Below are 27,663 nucleotides of genomic sequence, written 5' to 3'. Positions count from 1 at the left end.
CTTTCGCAAAAGTGACGGCTCCCCCATTCAGCATTATAATCAGATTTTGGAGTTGCTACACACAATGATGCGTCCCAAGCGTTTTGCTATTGTTAAGTGTCAGGCCCACCGCAAAGGTCGTGATTTTGTTATTCAAGGAAATGCAGCCTCTGATGCAGCAGCCAGGCCAACATTTTGATAACGGATGCGCATGGTCTTGACCATTGCACAAGGGGGGTGGTGTTACAGAAAATTACAGAACAAGGTTTCTGGACACCATAGCTGCAAGCAATGACGGATGCAAGGTTGTCAGAATATGAGGTGTGCATTAAGAACAATTTACGCAAAGCAATCACGGCCCCAGTAGGGCACATTCCAGTGCCTGAGGGACCGTTCAGACACTTGGTGATGGACTATGTGGACATGGGAAAAACAGCATATGGAAAGCGATATATGCTTGTGATTGTGGACAGGTTCAGCAGATGGGTGGAGACAATACCGTCCAAGGACATGGGGGCGATGACAGTGGTGAAATTCCTGATCAGAGAGTCCGAGGTTTGGGATACCAACTGAAATAAGCTCTGATAATGGAGCTGCCTTTGTGGGGAAAGTTAAAAGTTAGTGGTTTAACAGCTGAGAATAAAACAAAAGTTGGCATGTGTGTATCACCCTCAGTTGCAGGGTATGGTGGAGAGAGTGAATGGCACACTTAAGCAGAAGCTAAATAAGATTTGCGCCGCCATGAAAATGAACTGGGTCGATGCCCTGTCAACAGCCTTGATGGCATATCGGATGGAAACGCACAGGTGATGCATTTGTCTCCGCATGAAATGCTGACAGGGAGACCTATGCCTGGATCGACTTGGAGGGGGCGTATAAGGGACCCAGCCTAGATCAGCTGGGGGATGAATTAAAGTTGTACATGAGGACTTTAACCAAAATACACAAAACTATTTCCAAACAGGAAAAGGAGAAAGCACAGAAAGAAGACACAGACCAGGAGGAGCCAGTCATCTTTCCAGGAGATAAAGTCTACCTGCGAGTGTTCCGGTGAAAGTGGCACTAGCCCCGACGAGAGGGACCCTTCAAGGTGACACGAGCCACAGCAACAGCGGTGCAGGTAGAAGGGAGTAATATGTGGTACCATTTGAACCACTGCACTAGAGTACCGCACGAAAGACAGAGTCACTAAAAACAACACAGAGGATGCAGTTGCCCTTGACTCAGATGGCCCTGATGGAGCTCCCAGAGGAGCTCCACAGCTTGGGGTGGAGTCAGTTTCAGGATCAGAGCAGAGTGAGGGTCAAGAGGGAGCATCGCAAGCAGACCAGCCACTCCAGACAGGACACGAAGCTGTGGGTTCTGGTACGGCTGACAGCAACGATGTTAGTGATGCTAATGATTTATCAGGCCCTTCAGGTCTGGGTGCACAGCAGGACCACAGGTCAGGTGAGCACAGGACAACTGACTTCACTGACTCAGCCTGGTCCTTTGATGCTGAATAACCTCTCAGATTACAGTGAGCGAAAGCGGAGAGAAATGGGGGGAGATATGGGAGTGAGGAGAGTGAGTAAATTTTAGAAGGATGCCCAGGATGAAGTAGACCTGTATGGGTTAGCAAAACGTACACTTGGAAATTGGTGATATAAATGGGCTAAGTATACCGCCACTTCATTAGGGCAGGAGGGGTGTGTGTTGTGTGCAAGTCCTGACCCTTCAGTTAGGGTTGTCCTGTTCCCATACACTAATAAACAGTGTGAAGAATGGGAAATGGAGAGGATTATGAGATTCTGGAAGAGTCTGTGTCAGGAGGGGCAGGCCCCTAAGAAAGTGCAGGCCCACATCTAACCAGACGGAGCGCATACCGTACTGCCCATATCAGCGTCTGATATATCAGGGAAATACTAAATATGCATAGAGGGTGGAAAAGCATTGTGGGCAGTTTAAGCCCTGGGAAGGAGGTCAGCAAGATATTATGGCGAACAAATTGAGTTTTTTTACAGCAAATTTTCCTCTCTTCATGTTGTCCCTACTGCGCAGATTAATCGTCCCATGTGCCTGCCAGCAAATATTGCTCCTTTACCTGCCGAATGCTGCCTAATTTTAATGCTGCAATTGAAAGGCTTCAAACATGATATGGGTGTGTGGGTTCTTACTAAAAAGTTATAATTCAAGTAGCCTCAATAACAGTCCATTTTGATGGCAGGTACCTGAAAGTACAACTCTGGAGGACCTTGAGAAGTGAAAGACACCTCTGCTTGACTTCATGGCCAATGCAGGTTGTCTGAGGCCTATCCGGTCAATAAGAGACGGGAATCTGCTGGAACATGACATTGTCACGTTTCAGGTCATCCACAGGGGTCAGGGTCCATTTCAGAGGTATTCTGTGCTCTGTTTACATGTACGTTAGTTAGGATCAGAATTTTATCCTTTGACCAACATGGATCAAGTTGCTATTATTTCTTTGAATATAAACTAATAAAGTAACCAGTAACACATTGATAATTAATAAGTGAGTTATAAACACTGTCTACATTCTGCGCCACCTGTTCTGCTTTGAGCCAATCACAATTACTGCTGACCAGATGGAAGATCTTTTCAGCTTTCATCTGTCTCCAGAAGGTAGCAACAAGAGAGTTGCTGAGGAAATAGACTCTCCAGAAGGTAATGACCATCTCCAGGATGCAGAAGGTACTTTAATTGACCGTATAGTGTAGAAGTAAATGTTGTTTTTGTAAAACAAAATATACCTGTATAACAAAAAACACTGTAGCTAAAGTTAAATCCACTTACTGGACAATCACCTATTTTAAATCGCTCTTCAGTTTTGTCCGTTTTCCAAACCTCTTATCCTTCTGGGTCACGGGGGTCGGGAGCCCATCCCAGAAGCAATGGGCACGAGGCAGGGAACAACCCTGAATGGGGTCAAGCCCATTGCAGGGCACACTCACACACCATTCACTCACACATGCACACTTATGGGCAATTTAGCAACTCCAATTAGTCTCAGCATGTTTTTAGACTGTGGGGGAGAACCGGAAAACCCAGAGGAAACCGCACGACGACATGGGGAGAACATGCAAACTCCACACACATCTGACCCAGGCGGAGACTTGAACCCGGGTCCCAGAGGTGTGACGCAACAGTGCTAACCACTGCACCAGCATGTCGCCCCATCCTATTAAGCTTATTGTTCAGAATTAAAAATGGGGTTATTAAGAAAGAGTAGCCTCCTATAAAATAGCCCAGCACTCCTCCCTCCAGGCCAAGAATATTTTCTTTATGGTCCAGTTCAAAATAATGTCATCTGCAGAAATACGGAGCACATGTAATTTATCTGTATTTTAGATGGTAGACGAGTGGCTGGGTGACGTCGTGGCTGGATGACTTGCAGTGTAGCTTGTTATCTGTGCGTTCTGGGCAGGCTGCTGACTTCTGATTACTTTTGGCATTTGGTTCAATGTTACGTCATTTCCAGGTGTGTTGGCGCCCAGTATGAAGCTAATCGCCGCATTATAGTTATGAAAAGAAGACAGAATAGCAAAGAAATTGAGGCAGAATTAATTCAACAAAGTATTAAAAATATTACTCAAGTAGATGAATCGCTTCTTGAGACTGAAGGCGACTGTATTTGCATGAACGAGCGTCGAAAAGAAATGCATTATTGTCGCGTTTAAATGAAATAGTAGTAAGTGTCACATTTGCGACGTATTACAGGAGGATGTTAATCTTAACTTTGACTGTAAAATATCATAATAAACAAGAAATGTGAGTTTTTAGTCTGCTTAAACAAGACTACCGATGTTACAGCGAGCGGACGCTGCTGCCGCGCAGGAGAAGCGAAGCGACATTGCCTTTAAAATGAGAGATTACATTCCGTGGCAGGGGGACAGTTTACAGCATGACACCGGCATTAGGCAGCAGGATGGGTGGGGTTAGGTGATCTCCCAGACTGAAAGGGATTCTGGGGACTCGGGGGACAGTGTCGCCCTGAGAGACTGAGGGCCACGTCAGAGGGGGCCTGCTGTAGAGGGGCCCAGACAAGGGATGGCTGATGTAGAGGAGCCAGGTGTGGAGGTGCCACATATTGAGGAACCCTGGTGATCACACTACAGGGGGCCAAATGTTGGTGGGCCAAGAGGAAGTGGCTGGGGCGTAGAAAGCATAGATGTCTTGGAGGTGGGTAGACTACAGAGATTTATGCACCCCGGGATTCCCTCAAGTGCCTCTCAGATCTAGGATGGCCAATACTCGGTCCTCCCCAGGAGTGTGAGGATGCAGACTGGCTCCCCCCAGCCCTCCTCACCGGCTCCCTCCAAAGAGCTGTAGCCCTCCTTTTGGTGATGCCGACATCGTCCCTGCACTTCCCCCTCACACCCTCTGCCATGCGGCAGCAGACATGGCCCACAGAATGTATCAATTTTCTTTGATCTCTTGCTATATATTTTCCTGACATATATTTGTCTTTTGCCAATGTGCATTATGATATAGGAAACGTACCCCAGAGCAGAACTTTAGACTAAACCATTTTCAGTAAGGATAGGTGTGCTTGGGGTGAAAGCACTTTAAATGAACTGTTGAGATTGATTCATTTTATCTGTACTTTTTTGAATATGAAGAATTATTTTAGTGGATATCTCCCTATTTAAATGCTAGAGGGAGCCCCCCCCCACCCCCCAAATTTATGCCTGACCCACAAACCCACACACTGTCCACAGATGAGAACAGCGCAGACCCTGCACAGTCAGGTTTGGCAACTCCTTCTAATTTTATAGCCCAAACCAGGAGTAAAAGATGCAGAAAATCAGACCCTTCATAGAAAAATTTATGTTCAACGACACTCCATAATGCTGCTTAAAATGAAGCAATGCATGCACAAGTTAAAGCTCTTTTCGTTTTAATGAATGAGGAAAGAAATAGTTTTGGATAAAGAAATGAATTAGTCTTATTTTTTTCATGTGAGCATCCTCCTGCAGCATTGAAATCCGGTAAAGTGGCTGATGGATGGACTTGTATTAAATTTGGGAGGGTCTGAATGAAGCTCATTACCCCAAATTTTCTTAAATTGGCTTATATATTTACAACATGGTGACTGCAACAATAATACACTCACGACTGTGGTGTTCTACCTAGAGCACCACTAGAGGGAGCTCACACATTCTGTCGTACTTGCCACAGTAACAACAGTGATGTATAGGAACAGAGTTAGAAGCCGGTAATTTATATATAAAAAATGTCATTTCATTAATCTGACTGGGTAGGTCCAGCTGTCAATCCCACCCAGGCCTATCCACAGCTCCGCCTCTGCGTCAGTCCATCTCTTTGCAGTCCAAGTTGTACATCTACCAAACTTGGCAACAAATTGAGAACCGTTCTGTTTCGGTGGTTGTATTTAAGGAATGTCACATTAGTAAACATCTGGACATCTGAAATGGGCAGAGACAAAATCGGCAGTACAGGCAGTCCAATGTCTTTGAAACTCCTTTTTCCTTCAGCACCCTCTTACTGCAAAACCTCAATCCAAAGTTCTCCATGTTGTTCATCTCTGTGAAACTGCAACAGGAGAGCTCTCTCCACTGGTGTTCTAATTCACCAAGGGAACAGGAAAGGCCCTCTTTTGGTAGACTGCCTACTGCAGGCTCTCTTTCCCGGGGATGAATTATCTCCAGCTTACTCAAGTGACTCTGGAAGTCGCATTAGATACTGTGTCCAGAAGCAGTCCATGCTGCGCTTAGGAATGATGTCTCTTCTAGTGTAGAACTGACTGTGGAATTTACTGTAAATACCTAGCAAAAAAAAAAGCTGCCAGAAAAGTATTGCAAAATTGCTGTTAATCACTGTAAAACCCCCAGCTCCATGGGTGTCCCTACAGGTGGCTGCCCTTTGCTGCCAGGTTTGCTGTTACCTTTGTCTGTGCCCGTGTGTCAAGTAGAGCAAGATGGGGTAGGTGAAAAGAGAATTTCCCCAAGGGGAGTAACAAAGCATCTTCATTTCATTTAGAAAATAATTACAAAATGTCTTTTACAGGTTTTGTCCTATGTAAATTACAGCAATTGTCTTTTTTAAACAGAAAAATAACAATTAACTGTAATCTAGTTTAAAATATTATCTTGTATTCTATTCAAAATATAGAAGTTACCTAGCAACTGGAATTGGCAATAAATGCTATTAATACTCCACAATACTGAATGTTGTTGTAGAATGCTTTCCAAGTTAATTTTTGTATTTTACATTTGCAGCTATGCAATCTATGCATATTGTTAAGTGGTTTAAATGAGACTAAGACGAAAATAACAGCCTGAGACAGAGACCCACACAGAACAAACTCACATTAACTGGAATGACATTAACTTGAAAATTTCAGGATAATCTTCACACCCGTTAACCACTTGATGGAATTCAACTTAGTCAGAGTTGCAACAAAGTCAAGTATTTTTAAAACTGACCATATTCTAGGCTTAAAGGCCCAATTTGAAATCAGGACTGGACATAGAAATCTATTCAGAACAACATTACATTAATGTTAGAATAATGTTATATTTTTTGCTGGTCTGTGTTAATGTAATGCAACAACTCTGGTCTAATACCTCCCTGTCACTTTAATGCTGGATGTGTGTGCAATTTATAACAAGTTAGGCAAGCCACGGATTCAACCATTAAACTGCATTTTCATTCCACATTTTTTGACAGTTCTGTCCAAAATCATATTCCACCAAATCAGCCGTTACAAATTCCAATAACTTCAACCTTCAAATGTATTAAAGTTGATCTTTTTCAGTGTGTTCCTAAATCTTACGGTATAAGCAAAAGGTATAAATAAAAGATTAAGAACAATTTCCATTTGAATAGTGGAGAAGAGTCCTCATCTTTTGTACATGTCTCATGCTCAGAGTCCATCAATCGCCTGAGGAGAGAGGAGACGTGAGGATTGACTGAGTTGTTCTTCTCAGGCATCGTCCCACTTCTTTGGCTTGCAGTCTTCATGCTGCTGGTTGGATTGATTCCAATGAAACAGTTTAAACCGCAAAATCACATGAATAAAACTTACGCTGACCCTCACTGAAGCGGCCTGGTATCTGTTTCATACCTCACTTTACAACACACAGGACTTTTTTTTAAGAATTTAAAGGCACAAGTTATTTTACATCATGGCCAACCCACGTTTGCTAGTTTAATGGCAGAAAAATAGTCAAAGCCAGGCGCCTGGTCCACAAGGGTGTACTCAGTCACTGCTGTTTTTATGGTGTAAACATGCTATAAACTAATTTTTTCAAACATTTTCTTTAAGAGCTAGGTGCGCTAGGTGGATTGCTATTATAATGATGGATTTGCCAGGCAGAAGAAAAGAATGCTTCTCTGCAGAGATACAAAAAATCTGCTTGTGCACAATGTGAAAGCGTGCGAGCAGACCATCTACAACAGCAGCAGGATTACACCAAAGTAGAGGTCTGCATTCCTGTGGAACCCACGGCAATAAAGTGCAGTGCAGGACAAACTTTCATTTTTGAATGCAGGAGCAGGAGGGAAGTGACTGATATGTTCGCAGGGAAAAAGAATGAAACAAGTGTTTTTTGTTATCAAACAATTTTTTATTTGCGTGAGTAAATACAAAATTACACAACAAAGTATAGCACGTTATCACAACATTACATTGTCTGAAAGCACTTTACAGCATCCCCACCCAAAGCCCCCAGTGAGTAAGCCATAGGCGACAGTGGCAAGGAAAAACTCCCTAGAAGGAAGAAACCTTGGGAGGCACCAGACTCAAAGGGGAAGCCCAAACCTCCAGGGGCCGGCAGGGAAAGTCAAAAACACACACACCAGATAACTGCAACAGGTTCTTCTACATATCCTATACATGGGCATGGTACAGTGATGCAGTGGTTAAAACTGTTAACTCACACCTCTGGGGACATTCATCCATTTTCTGAAACCGCTTCTCCTGTTCAGCGTTGCTCCAGCTGACAGCTTTTGCAATTCATCTGTATCTGAATGAGGAAAAACAACATACAGGCAATACAATGGAGCTGTCAGTCACTCCTGGCACATGGAATACAGTTCTGCACTGACACCTCCGCAATGAACAATTGCATTATAGCATAGGAAACTAGTTAACTTTCACATAAAATTTAGATATAATCAAAACAGAAGCCTGGAACAATTTTAAATTTTACTAAATGGCAATATACTGATTTTAGTCACCAAACAAACTTTACAGGACTTGCTTCACTACTTTTATTTGTGTTTCTTACAATACATCTGCCCTCTCCTGGTCTGGTGGAATATCATTGCTGTAGGCAGCACCGAGCGAAACCACCCGCATCCGCAGTAGAATGCAACATGAAAGCGCACGCGGAAAAAGTGAAATATCACCTAGACTTTGCGGCACAGGAAACTAGCCGACTTGCACATGAAATTTAAATTTAACCAACACAGCACCCCACAACAATGTTCACTTTATTTAAAAGAAATGAACTAATTTACTCACTAGCAAGCGCAATAATGTACTTAAACGCAGGAAAGCGCACGCGGAAAAGTTAAATGTCAACTACACTTTGCGCATAAAATTTAAATATAATTAACATAGTAGCCCGGAACAAAATCACTTTATTTAAAAGCAATATACTGACTTTACTCATCAAACATATTTTAATATACATGCAAATTTGACAAATACTAAATAATAAGATAAATTATCCGATAAAATGGGAGCAGAATGGCAACCCACCTTGGTGCAGAAAACAAGTGAAGCCGCGTCTTTCAAACCGGCAGCGTCCCACGTGCCGAGGAGTCAAATGTAATCAAGCAACACGGCCCACACACATTAAATAATAACATCATAATAATTATAGCTCTTTTATAATTATTCTATACATTATTCTATAATTAGATGAACAGACTTTTATAAGTTAAGTTGTACACCGAGAACAGTATACAACAGCATAAGCATATAACCCTTAAAGGTTTATTAATTAAAAATCACACATTCATCCTGCTTAACATAAAACAATGACTTAAAGAGACTTAATTGTGAAATGAACGCTACTGTCCGAGGGTATTTATCTCCACAAATTGCTATGGAACATAATGTCTTAAATACTCAGATTTTCAGAATGACAGAATCTTAACATTTTAAATTTTGTTTTGCGATACCGATACGTAGTGATATTGGTATGTGGAACAACGTTAAACTGTAGTTCGATTAAGAGCGTATTCACAATTTACCCGTTTGCCTTTTATCGTGACTGAGCACGATCCCCCACCCCAGCTGGTCTGCACTCCCCACATTGCAATTAACGATCCAGACCTCAGCGCTTTTGTTACCGTGGGACTTTGTTGCGTTGAAGAAAACATTAAAATGAAGTCTGAGGAATGTTACATGACACAGCTAAAATGCAAAAACTCTCTCTGGTGTAATTCACTGCATAAAACCAATAGTCTTAAGTGTGGTGCCTTCTTCATAACACTCCCTGACTTTTGTATTCGTGACCATGAGATACGGTGGCCTTTTCTTCCTTCATTTGACTAGTGTTCCTCCCTTTCCTCCCAGCCTTGGTTGGTGGTTCAGGCAGCATCACCTTCTTTTAATAGACCCAGGTGTATCCATCCATCCATTTTCCAAACCACTAATCATACTGGGTCGTGGGGGGTCCGGAGCCTATCCCAGAAGCAATGGGCACGAGGCAGGGAACAACCCAGGATGGGGGGCCAGCCCATTGCAGGGCACACTCACACACCATTCACTCACACATGCACACCTAGGGGCAATTTAGCAACTCCAATTAGCCTCAGCATGTTTTTGGACTGTGGGGGGGAAACCGGAGTACCCGGAGAAAACCCCACGACGATATGGAGAGAACATGCAAACTCCACACACATGTGATCCAGGCAGAGACTCGAACCTGGGTCACCCAGGTGTCATTTATTTTGAAATTCGGTTCAAGTGCAGAAAATGTTCTAGCAGAAGTCTTGGACAATCTCTGAATTACACAGAAATCTGACTTCTTCTGAAGCTGTGAGAAATTGTTCTTCTGTAATTGTTGCATTGATATTTGTTGATGTGCGTGTGCCCTCCTTGAGCAGTAAAGGGGAGATCACATGCAGAGCTGATTTTCTGTAGTTTCTTAGTCTAAATAAAAATAAAATATTCTCTTCATATAGGCTGGACATTTCTAGAAAAGAGCCAATTAGTTATTTCTAGAAAAATATATGGAGCCAATGAAAGGACCTGACGTCATAGTAGCACAGATCACTGTCCGTGGTGCTGAATTTTCTACTTGTTGGGCTGGCGCTGAACAAATAGGATAACCGGCCACCGTGTCCGTGTGCCTCCACTGATTGGCCCCCTGACATATAATTATTTTTAAGACTGAAGGGGAGAAAGATCATACAGGAAATTAGTTAACAGTAATTAGCAATCACTTATAGTTCTCATTTATAATGATGTAAATTTAAAAAAATTATATATATATATATATATATATATATATCATTAAAAACAAAATATAATCCTGATTTAATGTATCCCTTCTGCTCTTAAAAAAGCACAATATGTCTGAAAGACAAATATGTCTATTACTCTACATGTTTTAATAATTTTGTTAATATTACCTAATTTGCTTATATTTTTTTCTGTAATCACTCTGCATTAAAGCAATTTTTAAAACTAGCTGTGAAATTGATGATTCTGTTGTTATTCTGACTGTTGTTGCCCTGGTGCCTTAGGATACGTCTGTCTAAACATAATTGAGAGGATGGATGCATTATTCTATGGAGGCCTCTGAAGAGAATAAATGATCCCAATATTATATTGAGAGAGATGGTTAAATCAGAGCTGGATAAGATTTTAACAACTCTGAGCTATTAGTTAAGTTCTTCCCAAACGAGCTTGATGGGCCGAATGGGCTCCTCTAATTTGTAAATTTCTTATGTTCTAAGATATACAGTACTGTGCAAAAGTCTTAGGCAGTCCAAAGAAATGTTTAAAGCTGTTTATCTGGGTAGCAAGTGTACTTTGGCTTAGAACAAATAACACAATTTAACATTAGAACGTGTAAATTAAGAGGAACACAATAAAAACTAGTAATAATTTCTTCTCTTTTCTAAAAAGATACTGATATCTAGTCGGATGGCTAGATGAACACCGCTTCAGTTCCCAAACTTCTCCTCAGGGGCACCTCAGCCGTTCCATGATTTTGACAGATTGACTAGCTGTATGAGGTGTGCTAGTGGCCAAGTCAAAAAATACATGGCTGCACTGGACGGTCGCTACAAATACTAGGATGATGTTAGCAGAGGTTCTGAAATGGCTAAGCTGAGACACTTTGACAGGCATAATATCATAGTTTTACACCAACACGAGGACAATCTAAACATCGTTTTCTTTGCCTGCCTAAGATTTTTGCACAGTGCTGTACATGGAAGTCTCAATTCAACCCTATCCTTTCCTAAGTGCCATACTTCTGTTGAAAAAAGAAAATTACAGATTGGAAACCTTTTAATAAAGAAACTGTGATAGAAAATTCTTGATTATGCTAATCAGTAATCAATAATGGAATGTAGATGATTATGCAAAATGCATTACCTAATCAGTAATTAACAATTGAGTTTACAATGTGTTGTTGATTTGCACATAGTGGTTGAAACAATGTAATTTACTTGTCATTAATTGAATGTATCAAACAAGAATGCAAATCTGCTTAAGTAAGAAATTTCTATTTTCTATAGAGGAACTAACATGTTTGCCATATATTGCTTGATCAGCAAGAGGCCCAGGTCAAAGCAAAGGCTTGACCTGAGAAGTAAGCTGTTGCAGAAAATATTATAAAATGAATGCATGGTATTGGATAATATAAAATGTAGAAAAAGAGAACAACGAGTCCTAGAATAATATAGCAAAAGGAAAAGTCCCAAATAGATAGACTTGTTCTAAGCTGATAGGTGGACCTTGAAAACGTAGAAGAAACTGGTATCTCCAAATGGCCAAACTTTCTTTGTACTGCCTGGACCTTGAAAGGCAGAAGTAACTGGAACGTCCAAAAATCCGATTTGTCCTTGATTTGTCAGATGACTGTCTCATTTTAGGCCATAAAAGATGTATGCATTTGTTGCTCGGGGAGCAGAACACAAGATGCATGCTTGCTGAGTGTCTGTTCCCTGTGAGCTCATCAAATAATAAAGTTCTGTCAAACACTTAAACATCGGACTTCGAGAAATTTCTTCCACAAAACACTCTGTTCTCGTTAACAATTTTTCAGTTATAAATTCCATATTATACACTTTCTTTCCTCTTTCTTTCCATTGTACTGTCGTGGGTGGCTGGGGTTTTAGCCAGGAGATCGTTATCATCCTCCTGGCAATTACAAGAAGAACTCTCAGTAATACAACCTTATTTTCATGCACTATATTCTGTGGCATAATTCCTAGTATGAAACGAGCTGGTTCAAGTGGTAATTTTATGTTCAAACATTTATTTTTTATCTCTTCCTGTATATTTTGCCAGTACTCTGACAGTTCTGGATAATCCCAAAAAATGTGGGTGTGGTCTCCTACCAGGTCACAACCCCTCCAATAAACCCCTGATTTGAGGTGTTGCCAAACGTAGAGGTGAGAAGGGGAGTCTTAAAGTATCTCATCTTAACTTTCCAATCAAATTCCCACCATGTAGGACTGTTTGTTATTCTGTGTCCTTCTTTACATGAATGAGTCCAATCTTCATCGTTAATGATAGTATTCATGTCTAGTTCTCATTTCTCTTTATTAACACTGTTGACTCTTTTTGCAATATTTTATAAATATATGATATAATGTTCTTTTTAACCAATCCTTTAATTGTTCATATAAACAATATATTTGTTGACTGTAGGTATCTAAAACAATCGGGCACTGGGAGGCCACATTTATTTCTAAGATGTTCGAAGGACATTAGATCTCCTCCATCACACAACTGATCCAACTGGTTAAACCTCTTTTCTCCCCATGTCTTAAACCCTGTATCTAATTTAGATGGTAGAAAAATCAACATTCTGTGCAATTTTCATTGATCTTGATATTGATGAAGGGCGTCCCAGCCTCTCTCTCACTTTTCAGAGCGTTTCCTATCCAAATGTTATTGATTTTATTTACTTTCCGTGTATCTTGATTAAAAATAATTGCTATGTCCAGCGGCAAATTTGGGCAGATACTCTGTTCCATTACCACCCACTGACCCTCCCTGTCCTGGGTAATCCATACCACTACTGATATAAGTTGGGCTGCCAAGTAATATTTTTTTTAATTAGGCAAGTCAGGACCCGCATTCTCTTTTGGGTTTAATAGTCTTTTCAGTTCAATCCTGGGTCTTTTGTTTTGCCAGGTAAATTTGGATAACCATTTATTGAGCGTTTTGAATGTAGATATAGGGACCCCTATGGGCAGGGACTGGAACATAAAGAGAAGCCTAGGTGGTATGTTCATTCTAATGCTCTCCACTCTCCCCAATAAGGATAGAGGGAGGATTTCCCATCTTTGAGATAATTCTTTATTTCACATAGTAATTTACCATAATTAGTTTTGTATAAGTATGATATACCAGGATCCCTCGGTATCTAAAGCCATAACTGTGGAATCAAATTTAGTATTTGCGAGCTTTAATGCAAAAAACATTCTCTGTAATATAAGTGTGGGTAGGTTACTGTAAAATTTGGACAAATCTTAAACTTAAGATGTGTAAGGTGTAGTGAACAGGGAGTTCAGTATAGGACTAAACATGCAAGGGAAGAAGTAGATAATTAGTGAAACTTTTGATCGGACTGGAGATCTGAGGAGTCATACACAGATAAATGGCACAGCAGATATTTTTGTCTGCTTTTGAGATGGTTGACGTGACATATTTTCCGACGCGCGCTCTCTGTCCGCTGGTGGGAGTGTGCTCACCTGTCTGCATCGGGGCGGAAGTCCGCCATGCGCAATACAGAGAGCAGAGGAGAATTGTAAATACACAACCGTGTAGACGAGACAAAAATGACAAGCATTTGTGTAAATAAGATAAATAGCATAAGGCTATTTCGTTTGTTTAATAAAAGTACAATGTATAGACTTGTTCTATAGGAAAAGTAACCTTAAGAACATAAGAAATTTACTAACGAGAGGAAGCCATCCGGCCCATCAAGCACTTTTGGGAAAAACTTACCTAACAGCTCAGAGTTGGTAAAATCTTATCTAGCTCTGATTTAAAGAAACCCAGGGTTTTAGCTTGCGCTACACTAGTAGGAAGACTATTCCATACTCTAACTACACGCTGTGTAAAGAAGTGCTTCCTCAAATTCGTTTTAAAATGTTCTCCCGCTAAATTCCACTTGTGGCCACGAGTTCTAGTATGTCATGTCACTCACCATCCAGACCTGTTAGAATCTTATATAACTGGCTCATGCCCCCACTTAGTCTCCTTTGCTCGAGGCTGAACAGATTCAGCTCAACTAACCTGTCCTCATAAGACATTCCGCTAAGACTGGGAATCATTCTCGTAGCCCTACGTTGCACCTTTTCCAAGGCAGCAATGTCCATCTTAAGGTATGGTGACCAAACCTGCACACAATATTCTAGGTGGGGTCTTACCAAGGAATTATACAATCATAGCATCACTTCCTTTGACTTAAACTCCACAAAGCTAGAGATGTAACCCAACATTCTATTTGCCTTTTTTATTGCTTCCCCACACTGGCGAGAGTGGGACATGGAAGCATCAACATACACACCGAGGTCTTTCTCATAATCAGCTACCTTTATTTCAGTGGAACCCATAAAATATCTGTACTTTATATTTCTGCCATATTTCTGGATGTGGCAGTGTGTGAGGAGATGGAGACTCTGATAAAGTATCATAAGGCTAATAAGAACACAGAAAGGCGTAACAAGAAAAGGAGTGAGCAACTGGAGGTTCTGAGGTTATGGCAAAGGGAGAGGCCTGGAGAAAAGAGCAGAAAGTGATGAGAGAGTGATGAGTGAGAATCAGGCAGGAGTCAAAGGTGAAACAGAGCAGGAGGAGTTACGACTTCCTCTGTATCAGGGACTGTATCTGTTAGTAGAAGGGCCACCTCTGATATTTAAGGGCCACTTTCCAGTAATAGAGGGCAAGATAAAGTTCAGAGGGGAAGAAACAGAAGGATGAAGAAAGTTGTTTATATGGGTACAGGGAAGTGAGCGACCTGCGGCGGCAGACCGTGAAGGAAGGACTGCGAAGGAGTGATATAATAATAGAAGGCCAGGCATGTGGGTTTAAGAAAAAAGGGAGTGATATAAAGGTGGGGTGCGGAGCAAGTGGTAGGGCTGCAGAAGGGCTGATGCATCTGATGGACAGCCCTAACCCTCCATGTAGAGGATGGAGTCAGTTTCAGGAGAAGGAGATAGAAACGGATAGTGAGGAAGGAGTAGAGGAGGATAATGCAGATCATAGAACAGTGGGAAGCAGGAGGGCTGTGAGACCCCCGATAGGGACACTCTGATGCTCCCCCTGGTGGCGAAAGGAGCACAGACACAGTATGTACCATGGGCAGAACAGTCCTGGCAGACGGAGCTTGAAAATGGATGAAAGTATTTGAGGAGGAAACTATGGGACGGCTCTTGGTGATGGGGGACATAAAAGCGGTTCAGGCTTGTGTCCTGGGGGTAGATGGAATGGAGAGAATGCTGGCAGTGGTGACAGGGACTAGGTGTGGCTGAAATGAAGGTGGAGCCCGTAAAGGAGGGGGAGAGCCCAGCTGCCTATCTGCAAGCCCAAGAAAAGCGGTGGAGCACTGAGACAGAGCAGGACCTACAGGATTCGGTGTTCAGAGGTCTGTACCGGAGGGCACTGCAGGACACGCTCCTGAAGCCAGTGAGAAGCAGGCTAAGGCAAGTGGTGGCGCTTATTACTATTCCTGAGAAGCAGCTGATCCACGCTATTGACTTGTACAGAGAGGAGGAGGACTCTGCTGAAGAGCATGAGAGGGAGCTGACGAAGAAATTGAGTCAGTCACCGCCAAAAAAACAAGGCCACTAATTGGCCTCCGGTTCCTAATTAGAACAGGTGAGTAGATACAATGGATGGGGGTTTCCTCAGAGGGTACCCATTTACTCACAAATTTGATGATCCTAGACCCTGGGGAGACTGGGGAACAGGCTGATTCAGCTGGTGTGCTGGAGCTGTGATCAGCATAGACACACCTGTCCAACCTGCATGTTCCAGAATCTTGCATGACGACAGACTGGATAATATTAGGCCCTGAGGGAGTTGCCATTCAGATACGGAGGACTGGTGGGAATGGTACAACACACCAGAGGAGGAGCCCCCCTTAGCAGTGGCTTTTAATCAGCCCACGCTAAATCTGGGAGAAATGATGGGGCGAGCAAAGCAGGTGGTTTGGGTGCCGACAGAACATGAAGGAGTGCAGGCAGCGGCAGGAGAGAAGCTGGTAAGGAGTCAGTCGAGTGCAGAGAGTGTAGGAGATTTCAGAGGTTTGTGGTTGTGGAGCATGATTGGAGTGCAGTGTGAAGGGAAATAAAGGACAGAGAAATGTTGGCAGGAGATGGAAGTGCCTGAGGAGGTGTGGTTCCGCTTTGGAACCCCGCCCCTCCCATCTGTGGTCAACCTTCCCCTTCTCAGTCTCTTATTTCTGGCCAGACGCGAGATCTTCGTGGTTTATGCAGCGTGCAAGCGTTTTTCCCCTCCTTGTGTTCCTGTCTTCCTGTGTACCGATCTCTGCTTCGTCTCCTTGGCTCCGAGTCATGCCTGGCGCGCTTACTGCCATCTACCATCAGCCGACCTGGATTACCGACAGCGTCTGCCGTTTCAGCCCTCTGACAGCCGACGCCGGACCCCCGGTTACATAGGATGGATGGATGGATTCGAGCTTGTATTTGAAATATAAGCATCGCAGCAGTTCTCAGGCAAGAGCTGGACATATTTATTTTTCAGCTTGTTTTTGGGAAAAGCAAGAAAAATAAGCTTTGTGCGTCTGTACTCTGGTCTTACTCCCTGCACACATTGATGGCACGGAAGGACAGTCACTGCAGTCACCTATTCTCACACTGACTTTCTCCTTTAAGTGCTGATACTGCAGAAGAAGATGGATCATTTGCTTGCTTGCTTAATAACCACAAGCACCCATATTGCAGAATGAATGAGACTGAAGTGGATGGAAGGCCACATCATTCTGTCTGCAGTGAAAGAAATAATAGGAGTTGGAATTGATTATGATTATGGAGAAAATGGCTGGCTATGGTGAGAAAGCTGTGGAAATTTGTGCCAATTCACATCGGTGAGGGCATAAAGGGTAATTTCTTTCAGTATGGGACGAATTCACATATTTGTGCGAGGAAGGTAACAAAAGTTCACTAAAGTACACAATATTAAATTTGAATATCTTTAATTAAAATGTTATGTACAGTATAACACTGCACCTTTTAACACTTTGCATGTCTGGCAGTGAAGGTCACATTCAGTTTGCTGAATGTATTCTCAGTTTTAAATGGTCGGCCTATTTTTCCTTCTGCTGGATGATGTACCCAGTTATCTTATAACCAAAGAGTATAATGAACAAGTTGATGTTCTCTGTGTCTGATACCTGTACCTGTTTGTCAAAGCAGTATATAGTTACTGCCTACATTTTTGGCTGTGCATGTGTGATTTTGATGGGAATATTATATTTTTATATCTGTGTGTAGATTTTTTCAGCAATAATTGAGTTTATCCTTCTGTACAGTATTTAAGGTTTTGGTAATTCATCATTTATTTGTATTTGTGCAGTGTGCAGTTACCAGGTTATAAATAAACAAATAAATAAATGTGACATCAGAAGAGATGTACAATGACAGTAAAATGTGTGAAAGTAATGGAATGTGAAAAATGTGTGTGAGTCTCCACATGTATAAAGCGGCTGTATACCATAAGGAAAAGGAGCAATGGATGAATTACATAAAGTGCTTACTGTCCAAAACGACAATGAGTCATGTTCGGCGTAACATAAATATTCAGTGAGTTAACCCTTCGAACTCGACAAACGCAAGATGCGTTTTTCGCACCTATTAATCTGAAGCTCTTAACTTTGGATATGCATAATGCACAGACAAGAATCATATGTCTTTGGAATCAAGAGAACTATCAGCTAACTTCACCAAGTCACCATATGGATGCAAAATCAAAGATTTCTGCCTGGCACTAAGCATGTATTCCTCTGTCACGTCACCGGTGGGAAGTAGGACCCAAATGCAAGCTGTAGGGCAGAATCCCCTTCGTGGGGTTTTATTGACAGGCAGGTTTGGGCACAGAGACGCAAACAGACAAGGACACAACTGGAGAAGATAGGACTGGGCACTTTACCAGACTAAGGAATGGGAAAACACAAGGAAGCTGATAGTGACTGACAGAAGGGGAGGAACATGGGATGAGACTAATAGACACCAAGCGTGGCTCATCAGGGAGGAGAACTGGAGGGTAAGGTTGATTAAATGGGCAAGATATGACAGTAAACGCCCCCCTCCCAATCCTGTGCCCTCCGGGTACAAGGGCATCATTGAGGGGACACACAGACCAGGGCAAAACCAAGGACAACAGGGGAGACTAACCCCCAGGACACAAATCATGACAGGCCAGGTAATCCAACAGGGATGCTGACTATGGACCAAAAGACAGACAGTGGGTGTCAGTGGGAACAAAGGACACAGTAGAAGGAGACAAAAGGGAGGGATTGGGCATCAAAAGGACCAAAGATGGCACAGGGACAGACAAGGCAGGACACAACCAGACAAGACAGGCAAGCAACGGAACCAGTGCAACAATAATATGGCCAGGAGAGGGGAACCTAAAGCGGGAAGCAAGAGTGACTGGAGTGGGGGCTGGAACGGTGAAATCGGGCTAAGAGGTGAAACCAGGGAGAGCCACGGGGAAGCAAGACTACAGACCAAAGACTGAGGTATTAGGAGGGGCAAGACACTAGGTAGCATGGGAGGTAAAGTGAACAGTTCAGGGCCTCTGATGGGCTCCGGGGTGCCGCAGAAGGGTCACGGCCAGGGGGGCCTTTGGAATCCTGTCTGGGTCTGTAGAAGCTCTACTCGTCTGCGGCAGCCGAGGGAAGAACAGCATCGGTAGACGGCGAGGGGTTGGCAGAGTCGGAGGGTGTCGAGGGGCAGGCAGGACAGGAACTGGACCAAACCAGGGACCCTGCAAAACAAAAGCACAGGCCAGTATCAGAGCCATAAGGAGACCGGAGGTGGTTCCTTTTGGGAACCATTGGATGGGGTACCCTGAAAGACCATCTTGGACCAAGCCTGGATCAGGAGGCAGGTCTGGGTAGCATACCCTCGTTTTTTCCTCCCGGAGCTGAGCCCACGACTGGATTTCTGTTGACCCTGCCGTTGTCGCGGCGATAGCCTCCTCGGCTGGGGAAACTTTGGCCACGGGGCTGACACCACGGAGTGGGACTCAGGTCAAGACCTGGAGGCTCCCACTCCATGTCCTCCGGGGGAATGTCCTCCAGGTCAGCCCCCTCTGGGCTGGCATTGTCCGGAGAGTCTGATGCCAGGCTGGTGATGCCTTAATCCAGGCTGGCTGTGCCTTAATCCATACTAAATGTAATTAAACATAATGAAATTTAAAAGAATAAAATGGTAATTAGAGGAAAATTTAACGTGTAAGTTTTAAAAAATGGGCTTTTCCTTTTATCCAGATGTCTGCAAGCGCTGTGACTCTGTGATGAATGGTGACGTATGAGATCCTGAGACTGGGCGACGCTTCCAAGGATGGGTGGCAGGTGGCATTTCCCAGGAATTACAGGCTGGAGATGCCTGAGGAGCTCTCCTGGAGGGAAGACAGAAAGAGAAGAAGGGAACAAGCAGAGGCTGTGGGGAGAAAAAGACTGCAGAACCAGTTAAAGTTGTACAGCTGGATGGTACAAATGCCCTCAAGTCTTGGTCCACGAGGGTTCCTGTTTTTAATTTACAAAAAAACAATAAATTAATTTAAAATAAATCTTAAGGCTTATCATTTACATCTGTCTAGTAGTTAAAACACATACAATCGATTAACTTACCTGGTGATTTTGGAACTTCCGACTCCAAAGCAAAATAATACAGATTACAAGTAAATGCATCATTCTACTTGGGGAAAAGGGATAAATTAAATAAAGGGTTAACTTTGGAATCTAAATCAAAAACAGCAATATCATATCAAGGGTCTTCAATACCTTTTTCCTGTGTCTGCTCCCTTTACATGTAGATACTGATATAAACACGTACCTATAAAATATATTATGTTTAGTTTATAAGCTTATTTCATTATAACAAACAAGCACAATCCATAAGTGCACTAGGCCTAACACATGGTTCAGAAGCCTCCTACCCCACCTTACACCAGCCACATGGACACCATCTGTCCAACTGGGCAACCTCAGCGTCTTGTGCCTCCTGAAACGCCACCTCAGTTTCTTCTTCTTCCTCACATCCTTCTTCCTGAATGGTTTCCAGCCATGATCTGCCTCCTTGTGACACAATAGATCCCAAAGCATTCCCTCTACTTTTCTCTCCTTCTCCCTTAACCTCCTCCACATTCACTCCTACCTCACATCCATTCTCCTCACCTCCATTTACCATATGCATTCCATTCATACCAGCCTCTGCCCCCTCCATCTCACCATTGGAGGCCCCTTTCTGATACCTCCACATTTTCCCAAGTAGCCCTTCCCAATCCCTCCTTATCCCCCCCAACCTGGACAGTGGGGGTGTCGCTCGTGAGCACTCCTCCACACCGTCTCCCCAGTCGATCACCTCGTCACACAGGTTCCAGGCATCCCAGTACTGGGTGTTGATCCAGGCAACCGCTGTCTGAATTTGCTTTCTGAGGAGTAAATGATAGATAGTTAACCAGATATTTACAGTGATAATTAAATGAATAAAGACCAGACAGATCTTCAACCATACAGAAAATACAGTTGCTATAATTATTATAATCATGGGCGTAAACTTTACTTCTGTCATTATTATTGTAGCATGGAGAATGTGTCATTATGCTTATTTTCAAAGTTTTTCTCAGGTTCAGTGACAAAGCAGATTTTTCTTCAAAACTATTTATTGCATTTTTTGTTATGTTGTTTACGGTCAAGCCATCAACATTCAATAAAATTTAAACATGACTATTATTGTGAAAAAGATATAAAAAAAGTAATGTTTTGTATCAAAATCAAACAATTAAATAATCAATTTACAGTAACTGTTCTATGCAACAAAAAAAACATCTGCAATTTAAAGCAAACTTACATTAATGAATAGACACTAAACAAAAGTACCAAATGTGTTTTTCCTGGTATCACTGGGCCCCACACTCTTACCATATGTTGTTTATGTTAAAGTTGTCCAGCTCGTCTTTCTGCATATTGCAGACTAATAGACTGTGAAGTCTGTCTTGGCCCATAGTAGCCCTTAGCCATGTTTTTAGTCTGCGCAATGCACTGAAGCTCCTCTCAGCTTCACATGAAGACACTGGAACCACCAACAAAATTCTGACAAGGACCTCAATCTGGTCAAACAAGCCTGAAGGGCCAGTGCTTTGGACAGGATCTTAGTCCGTATTCAATAAGCCTTTAGGTGAAAGGAGGTGTAAGAATGAGGATCTTTCCCCTTTTTTAGCATGAGAAATATTAGCTTGGGCAAGAGGTTCAGGTTGTTGAACATGTCCAATAGGAGAGAGGACAACTGGGGCCATAACTTTTTATAGAACTCTGAAGGAAAGCCATCGGGTCTGGGACATTAACCACTTTGCGAAGCAGCCGCCATGGTGGTCAGTTCAGTTACAGTGAGAGTGATAGTGACATCTAAATCATTCACAGCCACACATTCCTATGAAGGAATGGCTAAATCCCTAAAGAAACTATTGAACTCTAGACAACAAGTGAGAGGAGAAAAGCTTGAATGCATTATTCATTTCTAGAGGATTTGCTCGTAATAATGAGACCTTGTTTGCATCAGTAGTTCAGCAGTATGTTGAGACACTAGAAATTCATACTCTGCTTGTATCGTTAGATGCTCCTTATAAACATCAGCAGATGGGGAGAAACATATCAATTGTCAAGATCTGCTTCACGCTGTGTTAAATATGCCATCTTCTCCTTCCACAGCTCTCTATCATTGCTTACATATCAGATAATCTGCCCACTGGTATCAGTCTGCAAGGTTTCCAGCGATATGGAAACAAATACATCTGGAGATATATTTAAAGAAAGAAAATTGGCAATTTGTTGTGAAATAAAATCAACAAGGAAAGCAACTGAGTGTTGAACCGTCAAGGACACCATGTTCTAACAAAATTTTCGAGGAGACTGGAGCATGATCTGAGAAAGCTATTTTATCATAGCTACTCAGATATTGAGCAAGAAGTCTCTTATCAACTGCTCTTATCAACAATAGATAAACTATGGTGGGATGTTGGATATTTAAGTTATTTAATTTGTATGTTGATATTTTTTGCAGTCTGATTGAAAGATAATTCATTGCAGCTCTGAAGATAATTCTAAAGGTTCTAAACAAAAATAAATAAAAGACATTCCTTCCTTTGTTAAAAGGTTCTAAACAAACTGAAAACAACCCATTTGTTGTTACAATCGTCCTTAGTAATTGCTCATCCTGAATATAATTGTTAAAATAAAAGCAATACAAGTCTTTATTCCACTTTGTCATTTTTAAAATTGAAATACTGTCAAACAGAGATTCTAACTATGAACAAAAAACATATAATTTTAAATTTGAATTAAGCATATTTGCAAAAAAAATGTACTGTATATGAAGAATCGTTTTGGAATCGGATCGTGGATCCCAGAATCGTAATTGGATCGGATCGCAAAGTACCTAAAGATTCCCACCCCTAAGTGACAGTCACATAATGTTGGTGGGCTTGAGAGGTCTGGTGTGCTGTACATTTTTCAGTGGCTTTCTTCCAATTTCTAAAGCCTGTACTAACGAAAGCGGCATCAGGTCTATGACCTAAAGAGGACTGGTTTGAAACACCTTTGCTGAAGTAAAAACATAACACCCCTTACACTGATGGACTGTAATTTAGCCATGGAAAGTCTTGATACGATTTCTCTTGAAATGTCAATGACTTCTTTGAAAACATTTGTTTTTCGATACACTAGGGAGGTAGTTGTGCAGGCACTGAGATCTAAACTAAAAACTGTGCTCCCTGTGCTGCTGCTGGCAATATCATCTCTTTGTTCTGCTGTCTCCGGCTCCCTCCCTGGTTCTGAATCTGCCCCTTCCTCTACTCTCACTGTCTCAGAACAGACTGACTCCTAAAGCAGAAATAATGCAGGAAAAGATGTTTTCCATACTCATAATACTCAACTTGTTTACATTACACTTGTTAAATTGACAGATCATACTGTAAATTGGTGAGCCTGTGATGTTCATCTACTGAACAGCCACAACTCAGAAAACATTAAAGAAATTGTTCATCCAAAAAAAAATTCTGTCCTTATCCCTTCAATAAAAGCACAACACACTTACCTGACACTGTACATCTGAATGACCCTGCTCTACCTGTCCCTCAATAATTTCTGTCTCCTTTGCCTGCGATTGATATTGTGACATTAGTAGTCATAAGTACCCATTCTTAAAGCCAAATTGCCATAATATGTGAACTTTTCGTTTCGTTACTTGGCGTTTAGGTGCACTGAAAAATGTTCCTATGTCCATTTTCCTTTTCTCTGTCATTTTACCTAGTCTATGACACTGCAAGGCAAGGCGAGTTTATGCTGTAGCACATTTCATACACAATGGTAATTCAAAGTGCTTTACACAAAGAAAGTAAAACTAACATAAAATAATCACAACAATAAAAACAAGGAATTAAAAAAAGTTTCAATTTGTATTTAAAATGAATTAAGACACTTAAGAACAGAATAGAAACTGATTATACAAAAAAATACAGTGGGGTCAGTTTGGACGTAGCACAGTGCTCATTTAGTAAATGCACAGCTAAACAATATGCTAACTGTGGCCGTTAATGTTAAGTTAATATTATGCCAGGTCGTCACAAATAAAACAATGCATTGGAAACTGCTTTGGCGCGTTAGTTGCAGTGCACTATGGAACAAGTTATTGTAAACAAGCGAACGTTAACTACACAAGTAATATTTTAGTCGCTAATATATCAAATTCATGGGAAATTACATCGGTAATCAGCTTTTTTGCCGAAACTAATTTATGAATGAGTATGCATTAACTACATTAAAGATAATCTCTTTATTTAAAGTGAATAAAATACCCTACTTACTGGAATTCAACGTTAATAGATCCGCAGCCACACACCTGACTCGTGTGTGTAGAGTAGGTGAGATGAACTGAGAAAGCAGGCAGCGGGCCAAACCACTGTGAGGAATGGGGGGGGACGCAACTGTTTCTAAATGCATTATTTGGGTTTGTTTTATTTTCTACTTACACAATTATTTTAGGTATACGTATATATATTTTTCATAATAGAGAGTGCGTTTTTTTAAATAATTTATTGGGGGGGGGACAACTCTCGGATGGGGGTGGGGGGGCATGTTCCCTCCGTCCCCTCCGCGATTTACGCCCATGATTATAATGAGTAATTGTGGGGTTTATTGCTTCCGTAGGATAAGCGGTTTGGAAAGTGGATGGATGGATGGATTATAATGAATAATTGTGGGGTTTATTGCTTTCAGGATAGGCTCCGGACACCCCGAGACCCAGTAAGATAAGCGGTTTGGAAAATGGAAATTGTGGGGTTTACAGAAAAAAAACTGTGCTGGCGATTATAACTAACATGGAATAGGAAACAACAGCGCTCCACAAGTGAAAACCCAGATGAATGCTACTGAGAACTGTGTTAACACTGATGAAACTAAGAGTATTTTTTAAATTCTGTGCAACATTGTTTTTTTAAAAATGCAATAGTCAGCTTGAAGCATTTACCTTATTACGAAAGCAATGCCCCAAATTACTTAAACATTTTAGGTAAACATTTTACCATCCATTACCGTAAGGGTTCCCAGCCCCCGGTCAGTGTACCGGTACATTCCGCGCTCAGTGCTCAGGGGGGGGGGGGGGGGGGCGGGCTGTGCCTACCGTCCTGTTTATTACGGGTTCGCACCGTATTAAAAAGAAAACTGTCTGTATTGTTTAGTGCCGGATTTCCGTTCGCATAGCCAATCTCCCACCATTCCGCATATTTTATCGTGGACACCCCGGCAAATTACACCGCCGTTTTAGGGATCAGTGACATTTTTTGAAGTTTGGGAAGATTTTACTAACCAAATAGCTGTCTATCATCATCACTTCGATATAAGAGCACCCCCAATAAAAATAAAGACCACAAGTTTTAATGACATTAAAAACATGCAATAATTTTATCGACATGTACTACATTAGTATAGTATAAAAGAGTAAATAATCAAAGTAGCATAATATAATTTGAAGAATAAAAGGACATTTTGGAGAGCTAACAAACTGCTCAATTGAGCGCCATTTTCATTCGTAGAGTTTGCTGTGCTGCAAACGGTAAAGAATATTTACGTTGTTTCTATGGAAACTACTCCCACTGTCCGCTTAACATTAATGTAATAGTACGTACGTTGAAATTGGCTAATGAGTTGTATTACGCTACGTGCGTATTACGTCATAACTCTTGCGTAACGTCCATTTAACCGGGGAATGTCGAAGACGTGCTATGTAGTTCAGATGTAGAAAGTTCTACGTTTCTTTTAAATGTTAAAGAAAGTTTCATAAAAACAAATTGTATAGCGAATGTTCAGTACAATAGGAAGCGTTATTCATGCAAATGGAGCTGAGGCATAATATTTAAAGGAATGTTATTCAAAGGTAATAAGCTTCCACCACACTGCAGCTTAAATACACGCGTAATGAGGCAAAATACCGCTTTCTTAAATTAATTACATGATACGTGAATGTCCTGCTTTGTCTTCCAATAAGATAAGCTCGGTGGCTATAAAAACTCATACATTTAGCTGATACAAATTAATTTTGTCCTTTGGAAAAAAAAGTAGCTGATTTTTGGCTTGTTGAGGCTTCTACATATGACAAACCACAAGATGGCACTGCCTGAGCATGCTTTTAGAAATGTACTGGAGTGCCACTAGCAGGCAAGCAAGTTACTTTGCAAGTTCTAGAGCACAGCAATGGTGTTTGACATTCTGTTAGCTATATACGCAGGGATGGATATAACTGGTAAGCAAGTACGCATTCACCTTTAAAAGCGATATGTGCAGCAATCGGTTGTTGTAACAGTGTGAATTCGTACGTACTTTATGTGCATTTGCGGCGATATGACAAGTAATTACCGTGCATTTTAACCTTTAATTTTCCTTACTTCTTTATATTACGTTTTCTCTGCTTTATTTCAGTCAGTCTAACATATTGCGCCACAGCCTTCAACCCGAATTTTCATAGCAGACTTCAGTTAGGAGTACGCCTTAGTAATGATTAACCTGGGACTCACCAGGGAGGTGTAGGGGGATACTATTGTAAATTGCTTAGTTTTAACTATAACAGCCTTAATAATCCTATCAAACACTGTGAAATACTGCAATACCTTTATCACTGAAGGGCTCGTATGATGCTCTTTCAAGAAACTCATTTTAAACCATCAGACGACAGGTGTGGATGGGCAGATCACATCTATCATTCTACAGTCTTTTTGCTGTAGAGCAAGGGATGTAGCAATATTGTTGCATACATCTATTCCCTTTGTTCTTTGCATATCTGATGTGGATTCCCGATCCAAATGGGAGATCTGTCATAATTACTAGTTTGTTCATTACACCTGTACTATTGGTTAATGCATGTGCTCCTAATTGCGATGATATTTTCTTTAAGCGTCTGTTCTCACTGGTACCTGATACCTCTAAATATCACCTTATCTTGGGGAGTGATTTAAATTGTCGCTTTAATCCAAAATTAGATCATCCATCCCCCAAGATAGCTCTGCCTTCAAAATCTGTCGAAATGATAAATTCTTTTACCAAAGAATTTAATGTGTCAGGTGTTTTCACAATTCTTTAATCCCACTCGAAAAGAGTATAGTTTTTTTCTCTCAGATTCATCACACGTTTACCCAAATTGACTATTTCTTAGTTGATAAGACTTCTTGCTCAATATCTAAGTAGCTATGATAAAATAGCTTTCTCAGATCATGCTCCAGTCTCCTCGAAAATTTTGTTAGAACATGGTGTCCTTGACGGTTCAACACTCAGTTGCTTTCCTTGTTGATTTTATTTCACAACAAATTGCCAATTTTCTTTCTTTAAATATATCTCCAGATGTATTTGTTTCCATATCGCTGGAAACCTTGCAGACTGATACCAGTGGGCAGATTATCTGATATGTAAGCAATGATAGAGAGCTGTGGAAGGAGAAGATGGCATATTTAACACAGCGTGAAGCAGATCTTGACAATTGATATGTTTCTCCCCATCTGCTGATGTTTATAAGGAGCATCTAACGATACAAGCAGAGTATGAATTTCTAGTGTCTCAACATACTGCTGAACTACTGATGCAAACAAGGTCTCATTATTACGAGCAAATCCTCTAGAAATGAATAATGCATTCAAGCTTTTCTCCTCTCACTTGTTGTCTAGAGTTCAATAGTTTCTTTAGGGATTTAGCCATTCCTTCATAGGAATGTGTGGCTGTGAATGAT

General features: G+C 41.5%; 1 long non-coding RNA gene across 2 annotated transcripts; it reads right to left on the bottom strand.

The window, feature by feature from the left end:
* Nucleotides 1-18,627: 18,627 nt before the first annotated feature.
* LOC125722455 (uncharacterized) lies at nucleotides 18,628-23,525 on the bottom strand. Of its 2 annotated transcripts, XR_007386392.1 has the most exons (6): nucleotides 23,488-23,525; nucleotides 20,699-20,827; nucleotides 20,338-20,471; nucleotides 20,025-20,229; nucleotides 19,295-19,792; nucleotides 18,628-19,156 (listed from the first exon to the last, which is right to left on the bottom strand). It is a non-coding gene; the product is annotated as an uncharacterized LOC125722455 (long non-coding RNA). The 2 variants fall into 2 exon arrangements; XR_007386391.1 differs by lacking the exon at nucleotides 23,488-23,525 and having other exon boundaries at nucleotides 20,699-20,971.
* Between the last annotated feature and the right edge of the window lie 4,138 nt (nucleotides 23,526-27,663).

This window comes from Brienomyrus brachyistius, unplaced genomic scaffold (genome assembly GCF_023856365.1).
Source record: "Brienomyrus brachyistius isolate T26 unplaced genomic scaffold, BBRACH_0.4 scaffold38, whole genome shotgun sequence".
Taxonomy (NCBI): domain Eukaryota; kingdom Metazoa; phylum Chordata; class Actinopteri; order Osteoglossiformes; family Mormyridae; genus Brienomyrus; species Brienomyrus brachyistius.
This window is presented reverse-complemented; position numbering and strand designations above follow the sequence as displayed.